The sequence below is a fragment of the Budorcas taxicolor genome, chromosome 1, assembly GCF_023091745.1.
Source record: "Budorcas taxicolor isolate Tak-1 chromosome 1, Takin1.1, whole genome shotgun sequence".
Lineage (NCBI taxonomy): Eukaryota > Metazoa > Chordata > Mammalia > Artiodactyla > Bovidae > Budorcas > Budorcas taxicolor.
In genome coordinates this window covers 52,276,146-52,287,246 of record NC_068910.1, presented here as the reverse complement: position 1 = coordinate 52,287,246, position 11,101 = coordinate 52,276,146, and the positions used below count along the sequence as shown (strand labels likewise).

General features: G+C 46.6%; 1 non-coding gene across 1 annotated transcript; it reads right to left on the bottom strand.

The window, feature by feature from the left end:
• Nucleotides 1–7,129: 7,129 nt before the first annotated feature.
• TRNAG-UCC (transfer RNA glycine (anticodon UCC)) lies at nucleotides 7,130–7,202 on the bottom strand. The gene has a single exon. It is a non-coding gene; the product is annotated as a tRNA-Gly (tRNA).
• Nucleotides 7,203–11,101: the final 3,899 nt, after the last annotated feature.

Genomic DNA, 11,101 nt, shown 5'->3' with positions numbered 1-11,101 from the left:
TTTTCCAGACAGACAGATGGGAGCTCGGAATTTAAGTCAGGGTGGGGGAGTGGGGTGGTGAGTTCATCCTGGTTTTCCTGGGACATTTTGGTTTTGGCCCTTGCTGTCCTGCATAAGGACATCCTTAAGGATCCCGGAAATCCTTCTGTTGTCATTGTTCAGTTGCTCAGTTGTGTCCAACGCTGCAACCCCAGGGACTGTAGCACGCCAGGCCTCCCTGTCCCTCACTATCTCCTGGAGTTTTCCCAAGCTCATGTCCATTGATTCCACAATTCTATCTAACTGTCTTATCCTCTGTTGCCCCTCTTCTCCTTTTGCCTTCAGTCTTTCCTAGCATCAGGGTCTTTTCCAATGAGTCGACTCTTCGCATCAGGTGGCCAAAGTATTGGAGCTTCAGCATCAGTTCTTCCAATGAGTATTCGGGCTGGATTTCCTTTTGCTTGCAGACAATCAGGGACAGTTGGTTACTGGGAGGATGAATGAGTGCCTCAGGTCACAAGCCTGGGACTTCCAGGGCTGAGTTTGAATGGAAGCGTCTCTGTTTTCCATAGTGCTGTCCTCTCACCTTTCCAACAATGACTTTCCCTAACGATCAGTTCAAACAATGTAGAAGATGCTTTGAGGGACAAGCATGCTGGAGCTTAGCAGAGGCTGAAAGTGATAGGCACAGCCTTGAAGTTTGCTTCATTCTTAGGCAGTCTCAGATGTGCACCCCCGACTCACAGCCTGCCTGCATGATGGCCCAGACTCAGGCTAGGGAGAGAAAAAAGCCTATTTACTTAGGTCTTGCCGATGAAAAGCGAGTGATGGAAGTGTGTCTAACCTCTGCTCCTACTGATTTCCTGATCTTGACTCAGTTTGGAAATTCCCAAGGTTTGATAAAGCTTGATGGCTAGTGACCCTACCTGAGCAGTTGTGAAGTGGCGGAGGGAACCTTTTGGAATATGACCTGTATGTTGTTAGATTCCTAGTTTTTAGCCACCTTTTTGTGGCTGTTATCTGGGTTTGATGGGGCTCCAGCCCTTTTTTTGGGGGCGGGGGGCACAAATTTGCTGTGCCCAGCAGAGCTCCACCCCTGTCAGGGGCTCAGCCCTCATCCACTGAGTTCCAAACCCTCTGGTTCACCAGGGAAAATCAGCATCTACATGGTCCTCCAAAGGCTAGCACATCTTAATGGAGAACTTTCTTTCCTTTGAACCAGCTTGTTCATATCCTACAATCAAGCAGAATTTTACCCATGGAGAACTTCCTTTCCTTTGAGCAAGCTTGTTTATATCCCTGAATCAAGCAGAGTTTTACCTATGACTTAAAACTTTCTCTATTAGGTTTTACTGTACTGTTGGTACAAAGTCATGTGATTCATTTTCTGTTTTACGCCAAAGCCCGCTTCTTATCTGATGCCTGTACATTAGTTGGTCCACTAGGAAATGGCAGCCCACTCCAGTGTTCTTGCCTGGAGAATCCCAGGGACAGAGAAGCCTGGTGGGTTGCCGTCTCAGGGGTCGCACAGAGTCGGACATGACTGAAGTGACTTAGCAGCAGCAGCAGCAGCAGGGATTTTCTGCAACAGGGAATCCACTACCACCCTACCCCCCTGCCCCAACACATGAAGGCTGACATCTGCTTTTCTTTTCTGCCCCTGACCAAGCTTAGGTCATTCAAATAGAATTTAAGGGCACACCCTCTAGACACATTTAGGTATAGAGTGTAACATGGGCTTCATAGACAAGCCAGCCAACGGTTATGTCATCTTTGTTTCGAAATTACTGGTTTGCGGAGGTGACTGCATTGTCCAGGGAGGGGAAAGTTGTGTGGGGAATGGGAAGAGGCTGGGAAAGGATCAGTGGATAGTGTTCTGTGTGCCAGGCACATACTGATATCATCATGTTCAATCTTCATAACAAAACCTGTGAAATTCTAGGCTTACATGAATGGGTAGGTGACTGTCCCATGTCCCACAGAATTATGAAATGGCAGAGCCAATAATCTTAACCAAGTCTGACTCCAAAGCCCCCTTTTCCTAAAATGCTGTAGGAAGAGGAATGAGGGATTTAGAAAAAATTCATTGAGGAATCTTACCATTGGAGGACATTAGGAGATATGTCTATATACTGAAATATATCCCTATGTTGTTCTTCTTTTTTCCTTAAATTTATTTTTTAATTAAGGGAAAATTGCTTTACTCTGTTGGGTTGGTTTCCGCCATACAACAATGTGAATCAGCCATAATTCTACAGATAGCCCCTCCCTCTTGAACTTCCTCTCCCCGCTCCACCACCATCCCACCCCTCTAGGCCATCACAGAGCACCGGGCTGGGTTCCCTGGGTTATACAGCAACTTCCAGCAGCTGTCTATTCCACATGACGGGCTGTGTACGTCAGTGCTGCTTGCTGCATCTGTCCCGTCCTCTTCTTTCCCTGCTGTACCCACAAGTCTGTTCTCTACAGATAAATGGATAAAGAGGTGGTACACACGCACCGTGGAATATTACTCAGCCGTAAAATGAACAAATCTGAGTCAGTGGCAGTGAGGTGGATGAACCTATAGCCTGTTATATAGAGTAAAGTAAGACAGAAAGAGAAAAAACAAGTGTCGTATACTAACTAACACATATGTATGGAATCTAGAAAAATGGTACTGATGAACCTACTTGCAGGGAAGGAATGGAGATGCAGATGTAGAAAATGGACTTGATTTTCTGTCTTTGGAGTAGAGAATACTTCTTGAAGTATTTCCTAATATTTATTTTTAAAAACAAAAGGCTTTTAACAAAATGTGCAAATATCAACTAGACCATGATCTGGCTTACACAAGCAAATCTTTCTTATTTATTTTTCTTGAAATACAGTTGATTTACATTACTAATTCCTACTTTACAGCAAAATGATTGGTTGTACACATACATGCATTCTTTTCCAATATGGTTTATCAGAGGATTTTTTTTTGGTGGTGGTGGTGTAGTCGCTAAGTCATGTCCAACTCTTGTGACCCCATGGACTGTAGCCTGCCAGGCTCCTTTGTCCATGGGATTTTCCAGGCAAGCATACTGGAGTGGATTGCCATTTCCTTCTCTGGGGGATCTTCCCAACCCAGGAATCGAACCCGGGTCTCCTGCATTGCAGGCAGATTCTTTATCGACTGAGCTATGAGGGAAGCAATGGAAGATAATCACTTTACAACATCGTGTAAGTTTCTGCTGTACAACAAATAATTTAAACACAGGGTGGGAAGGATGGTTAATGTTCCAAACCCAGGGCTAGTCAAATTTATTCTTCTGGGTAAAAAACAATATAGAACCATTTTAAAATATATTTATTTATTTTATTTTATTTATCTGGCTGTGCCAGGTCTTAGCTGTGGCATGTGGGATCTTTAATTGTGGCATGTGAACTTTTAGCTGTGGCATATGGGATTGAGTTCCCTGACCAGGGATTGAACCCGGGCCCCCTACTTTGCGAGTGCAAAGTCTTAGCCACTGGACTACTAAGGAAGTCCCTAGTATCACTGATATGAGTGTGAATTCTGATGGCATCTGACAAGTTGAGTGGTCTAAGGCCAGTTCCCAAGCCTCTCCGAGGCTGTTTCATCATCTATAAAATGCAACTCATAGCCCCTACTTTGCAGACTTGGCAGTTTTTCAGTTGCAGAAGGTTGTGAGCAACTTCTTCCTTTCCCAGAATCCCTTGCTTCTCAGAAGCCAGTCTTCTGGTGCTGGTCAACGTGAAGAACTGTTTCACGGAGCACCAGTCAGGGAAGGAGATGAGCCGGCTGTGTTCCCTGAAGAGTTTCCTATGAGGGATGATTTCTGTACTCAGCTCATCCACACCCAGCCTTCCCTTCACTTTCCCTTTTCCTGGCCATCTTTTGGGTCCCTTATGCCCCCTCCATAGATGCTCAGCAAAGAGAGAAATCATTAAATCAATGCTGCTGTGTTTTAGCCAAAGGGACGTTTCAGTGGGCAGGAATTTGATCTGTTTGCTTGCGTATTTTGGACTGAGTGTGTGTGTGTGTGTGTGTGTGTGTGTGTGTGTGTGTGCGCACGCGCTAAGTCACTGCAGTCATGTCTGACTCTTTGTGACCCTATGGACTATGGCCTGACAGGCTCTTTATCCGGGGGATTTTCCAGGCAAGAACACTGGAATGGGTTGCCATGCCCTCCTCCAGGGGATCTTCTTGACCCAGGGATTGGATCCAAGTCTCTTATGTCTCCTGCACTTACAGGTGGGTTCTTTACCACTAGCACCACCTTGGCTGTGTGGGATTTCTTTTTGGACTCTCATCTTCACCTCCATCTCGAGCTGTGTGAAGTTCCCTGACTTCTGCTGATGCTCTCGTCCCAATGAAACAGGGGCTGGAACTCACACCTCTGGCGGGATCACCCACTCTGATGGGGGGAGGAGTCAGCACCCCAGCCATGCACACGTGTCCCCACGCAGGGCGAGGGGAGTGGCTGGCGTCTCTGGGTGTCTGGTCCATGCCTTCCTGGCACTCAGTCCTCAGGATAGGGCCTCCTGTGAGCTGGTGGAGCCCAGTGCAGGCTTGGACTTGGGCTGAGCAAGAGTAGTAGCGGTGGGGATTCTGTGGTGTACCCCCTCCTGTCTAGCCTGGGGCTCCCCACCCTCTGCTCTCCATCTCAACTATTTTGTGGTTTCTGAGCAGTCATTCTTCACCCTGCGTGTGTTTCCTCCACTTTCTTTTTCTTTAGTATTTGTTCATTTATTTGGCTGTGCTGGGTCTTAGGCACAGCACGCATGATCTTTAGTTGTGGCATGTGGAATCTTTTAGTTGCAGCCTGTGAACTCTTGGTTGCGGCATGTGGGATCTAGTTCCCTGACCAGGGATCCAACCTGGGCCCCCTGCACTGGGGGTTCAGAGTCCCTACCTCCTTGCCAGGCTCTGACTCATTCTTCACCAGTCACCTGTCGTATGCCAAGTCCCTTTAGTAGAGTCTGACTCTTTGCGACCACATGGACTGTAGCCCGCCAAGCTCCTCTGTCCATGGGGTTCTCCAGGCAAGAATACTGGAGTGAGTTACCATTTCCTTCTCCAGGGGACCTTCCTGACCCAGGGATCAAACCTGTGTCTCATGTCTCCTGCATTGGCAGGTGGGTTCTTTACTGCTAGTGCCACCTGGTGCTAGCATCTTGGGGATGCCTTTGCCACTTCCTTCCTGGCATCCTGCTTGGGGGAGGTAGCTGTCTCGCTCTGAGACTCCTTGGTGCCGAATCCTACCTTTTCTTGGTGTTCATCGCATGCATTATGGGAGTCTGCTGAGCCCTTAAAGGAAAGGGTTTCACCTCGTCGATAGGAGCCCTCTCTTCTCTGCATTTCTGGCCCTTGCTCATCTCCCCTACTGTGCTCATCCCACTGGGATTTTCCGCATCTCTAGGTGGGCTGGTGCAGTCACCTTATGCCGACTGTCCAAACCAACCACCTGAGTGTCCATCCAGAATCAGATCTGACTGTGCTGCTCCTCTCAGAGGCTCTCGGGGGCCCCCTCCTACCCTCAGGAGGCTGCATCAGCCTGAGTAAGGTAGGGTGACCCTAAGACAGAGAATTGAGTGCCAGTAGTTTATTTGGGGGATGACGAGAACACAGGAGGAGAGGTGGGGACCTGAGATGGGCAAGGGGAGAATGTGCCTGTGAGCAGATCACCTGTGGGGCACCTGAGGGACTGTAGCATGTGCCACAGAATTGTTACTAAAAAGGCTCTAAACCCAGGTTTTCTCCCCAAACCCCCATTGGTCATTGGCTGAGTATATTCCCAGGGGTGGTAATTACCTGCCCTGCACAGTGCCCAGTGGGCTCCACTGGCCTTGTGGGCAGAGAGTGCAGGTATGTGTGGGGAGAAACTCTATGTGGAACAGCAGGTGCTGAGGGCTGTGGCAGAGCTGCTAACAGGATTCCCCACAGCCTGGCTCCTGAGACCTCATATGATGCGACCATTTCCAGACTTCCTCACTCCTCTACCTGCACCAATGCCTGGGCTGCTATAGGTTCCTGCAGAGCTCAGCTGGTTATTTTTTGCCTTCATGCTGTTGCTCATGACATATCTTCTGCTTTGGATGCCTTCTCTCATGTCTTCATCTGGCTAACATCTCCATTTTTTCCAGATTCATCATCACCTCCTCCAGAAGTACTTCTGTTTTTTAAAAAAATGTGCTTTCAACTATGGTTTATTATAGGCTATTGAATATAGTTCCCTGAGCTATATAGTAGGACCTTGTTGTTCATCCATTCTACATATAATCGTTTGCTAATCCCAAACTCCCAATCCATCCCTACCCCACCCCTCACCCACTTAGCAACCTCAAGTCTGTTTTCTTTGAGTCTGTTTCTGTTCGGTGGATGAGTTCATTTATATCATGTTTTAGACTCCACATATAAGTGGTATCACGGGATAGTTGTCTTTCTCTACCTACTTCACTTGGTATGATAGTCTGTAGGTACGTCCACTTTGCTGCACACGGCATTATTTCATTCATTTTTATGGCTGAATAGTATTCCACTGTTTATATACCACATCTTTATCCCTTCATCTATTGATGGACATTGAGGTTGTTTTTGTGTCCTGGACATTTTGAACAGTGCTGCAGTGAACACTGGGGCGCAGGGATCTTTTTGAAGTATGCTTTTCTCTGGATATGTGAACCCGAGTGGGATTGCTGGATCATATGGTAACTCTGTGTTCAGTTATTTAAGGAAAGTCCATACTGTCCTCCATAGTGACTACATCAGTTTTCATTCCAACCAACAGCCTAGGAGGAGGATTCCCTTTTCCAGGAAGCCCTTCTTGATGAACTGCTTCCCCAGCCTGATTTAGATTCCCTTTTTGTAGCAGCTTGCATGCATCTGCCTCCCTAACCAGACCTTGGGATCTATAGCATATGCCTCCATCTGATCCCTCTTCGAGCCTCTTGTAATGAGTGACTGTGTGGCCCAGTGCATAGTAGGCCCTTACTAAATAATGTGTCGAATTGAACTGTTCATCTGTGGTTCATTGTTTAGCACACAGTTGAGACTCTATACTTGTGTCCTGAGCTGAATTAATCTTTGCCACACTTCCACTTTTCTTTCTTTCTTTTCTTTTTTTTTTTTGGCCACACCATGTGACTAGTGGGATCTTAGTTCCCTGAACAGGGATTGAACCCATGGCCTCTGCAGTGGAAATACAGAGTCCTAACCACTGGACCACTAGGAAGCTCCCTTGCCCCTCCCATGCACCCCCCTCCACTGCCAACACTTCCTCTTTTCAGAAGCAGAAAGGGAATAAGCATGAGTTCTTCCCCTACTCTAGGGTGCTTTTCTATTCAGAGAGATTAAACTGAAATTGGTGACCAAGGAGAGGCCCAGAAGCCTTAGGAGACAGAAAGTGTCAGGGAAACACACACACACACACACACACACACACACTCATGTGTGTATGTGCAGAGAAATGTAGACAGATTCCTCCCATCCCCCTACACACAGAGAACTCAACAGACAGATCGAGAGGGACTGGGCCCATGTTGTTCAACTTCTAAGTCATGTCTGATTCTTTGTGACTGCAGCACGCCAGGTTTCTCAGTCTTCACTATCTCCTGGAGTTTGCTCAAACTCAGGTCCATGAGTCGGTGATACCATCCAACTATCTCATCCTCTGTTGGCCCCTTCTCCTCTTGCCCTCAATTTCTCTTAGCCTCAGGGTCTTTTACAGTGAGTTGGCCCATGAGAAAGGGAAAAATGGACTGACAGACAGGAATGAATGGAAAGAAGGACGAAGGAGAGATAGAAAAAGAGAATAGAAGGTGGAGGAGGGAAGGAGAAAATTAGGGCCAATAGTGTGCTAATTGGGAAAGTAGTGAGTAAAAGCCCCACAAGGGAGGTTTCCCACCGCTCAGGGCAGCAGAGATGGAGGCTGGGGCCATAGCTGTGAGTTCTTCATCCCCATGGCTGATCTAGGGGTGCAGGTAGATGCAGGGGGTGAGACACGCCAGGGGCCCTCCAGAGCCACATGCCCTTGGTGCCAAGGGCATGGTGGCACCTCCTTCAGTGGCGGGTGGTGTGTGCTGTGCCCGGGGCCTTCTCTGCACCTTCTTTCAGAGGCTCAAATCCACAAGGAACAAGCAGAGGGAGGCGCCGGCTGCCACGTGTCTGCCCTTGGCCTCGTGCTGTTGGATTTGCGGTGTCTCATGAAAGAATAATCACCTGCATCAATTTTTAAAGCTGCCTAATGCTTTGCTCAGCCCAGCTGTCTAGAAGTTTGCAAAGCAGGCAGGCAGCAAAGCTCCCTGCGAGAAAGCCGAGACACGACTGAGTGTCAGGTCCGTGGATGTTGTTGCCATGACCCTGGGTGGTTCCTGGCTGTTGTCATGGAGTTGGGGAGGGCAGAGAAGTGGTCCCACCCATTGTCTGGGTGAGAGGGCAGGAGCTGAGAGACCAGAACCTCATGAGGACTGAAGGTCCCATATCCTAGCAACCAGTCCCATTTCTGGCCATTCCGGAAGCTCACTTAGTTATTGCCTTAAGAATTTTATATCAAGATGACAAGTCTTTGTAATAAAGTTTCTCTGTTAGAATACTGGAGTGGTCTCTGTCTCCTGATGGGAACCTGGCACATGCTCACATGGAATTCTTGGGAAGTGATGTCAAATCAGAGTGTCTATTACTTGTGGAGAAAATCCACAATGTTCCACTAAGGAGTATTACCTTGTTTTATTACTGCTATTTTGATCACTAAGGCTATAGCAGCAGCTGCTGCTCGGGTGATCACAATTCCTCACATACCAACAGCATCTCATGGTTCACAAACCCTGCCAGCTCCCTTTCCTCTCTTGTTTTCCACGATAGTTCTGTGTGCTAAGAAATGTTATCTGCAGCGACTTCCTGGAAGGACAGTGACTTGCCCACAGTCATAGCTAGTCACAGATGACTGGGTTCCAAAGTAATTTTTAAAAAGAAATTCCAGTCCTTTTTACCTTCCAGTTTTTCTTGAGTTGAATTCACCTGCAGGCAAGCAAAAGTTACCTTCCTTTCTTTTTGGCTTCCTACCTGGCCTCCCTAGCTCTCTGCTGTCTAAGCTTTTGAACATTATCTAGCTTTCCTGGATGAAAATGGACACAGAGATGCTTGGTCTAGGGGAATAGTCTCTCTGGATCCTGTCCATTCAGCCAGACATCTCCTTAATGCTGGCAGGTCTCACATTTCCAGTGAGTTTGCATTTAAACTAAAAGCTTTCTAGAACCTTGGGCTTAGACCTGGTGTACTTAAAAGGCACTTCCCAGAACACTCAATTTTATTAATACCGTAAAATGATCTACATTAAATAGCTGGATCATTTCACATTCAGAAGCCATCTCCAATTTGAACTGCTTTATTTGGATGGTGCCTAAGTATTCCTGTAAATGATGTTGCTGGCCGCATTGAGGGGGCATGCCGGAAAGATGGAGGCCCCTCATTCTTTCTTCCCTTCCTCCCTCCTTCCCTTCTTCCCTCTCTCTTTCATTCTCTCTCTCCCTCCCTCCCTCCCTCTATCTTTCTTTTTCTTTCTGCTTTATTGTGATAGAAGTGATCTAAAAACCGCACATCTTTAGTGTATACAAGTTGATGAGTTTGCACATATGATACACCCTGTGATAGCATTACTACCAAAAAGTAAGATGTGTGTTTGAGAGAGTTGTTCTCTTGTGTTTCTTTGAGTCTCTTTGCTTTTCTGTTGCTGTAGGAATGCTTAACATGAAATCTACTCTTGTAAATGTTTAAGTGCGCAACACAGTTTGTTACTTGTTGCCACTATGTTGACCAGAAATCTCTGGAACACTTTCATCTTGTATAACTTTAACTTTGTACCATTGAACAACAACTCCCCATTTCCCTCTTCCCCTGTCCTCTGAAAACCACCATTCGATATAGCTATTCATTTTCTTACAATTTTGTGGGTCGGCTGAGCTCAGCTGGAAAGTTCTTCTGCTTTACATGGTGTTGGCTGGGGTCACCATGTGTCTTTGTTCAGCTGGGGGTTTAGCTGCGGCCAGCATGTCCAAGGTAGGCTCCCTAATGTGTCTGGTGCCTCAGCTCAGGCATCTAGAGTGGCTGGCAGCTGGTGAGGGCTCACTCTCCAGGTGTTCACGCATCATTTCTTCACACAGCTCTTGGATCCTAAGAGAATGAAAATGGAAACTGTCAGATCTCTTGAAGCCTGGACTCCAGAGTTTGTATAACATTACTTTTTTCATGGTATAATTGTTGGAAGATGTCCCAGGGCCAGACTCAAGTTTAAAGGAAATGGAATGCCCCTCTTGATAGGAGGAGTGCCATCTGGGATGGGCAGACAGCTGGCTGTCATCACTGTAGACAGTTGACCCTAGCTTTACACTTATCCTCCTGCTCCATGTGGAAAGCAAGTTTCATTTCAACCATGTAGCATCTGAGGTCATCCAAGAAAATGAAAGGGACTGCGCAGGGGGTTTGAAGGCTTTACCAACACTCAGAGGCTATGTTCCCACTGAAGGCCATGACATTTTTGCCAGAGAATCTGCCAGTCCCGGCTCGAGGAAAAGCAAGTAAAAGCAGCTTGCTTGGCTCTAGACAGCACATTTTATTTATTTCTGAGAAGTCATCTAGAAATGGAACACCATACGATGTGAAAACATGTCTTTAAATGTGGTGCACTCAAATCCAAAGGCAGGTAATGAATTCTGTTTCATCAGTAAAGCTTCAATCTCTTTGATGAGCACTTGCAACAAAAACAGAAAACAAAAGGCATAAAATTACCATGGTGATGGCTAATTGTGGTGAGTCTGCTTCAGTTCACAGAACTGCAAATAACATTCCGATAGGCTACAGTACTAAGATACAGAAAGGATTGTTCTGCTTAAAATGTTGTGAAAATCACAGTCTGCTCTGATTAAGATAACATTAAAAATATTAGCAAATTAAGCATTGTTTAACAGTGAAGAGGAAAAGAAAATAATTTTCACCCAAAGCTATTTGGGAATCTGATTTATGAAGATGGTGTGAGGGGCTGGAATGTGGTTGATATTTGCTCTGTTCTGGAGAGAAATTTGAAACATAGTATGGATCTTTGGGGTCCTCTTAGCTCACTCCCAGCAGCTCTTTTTA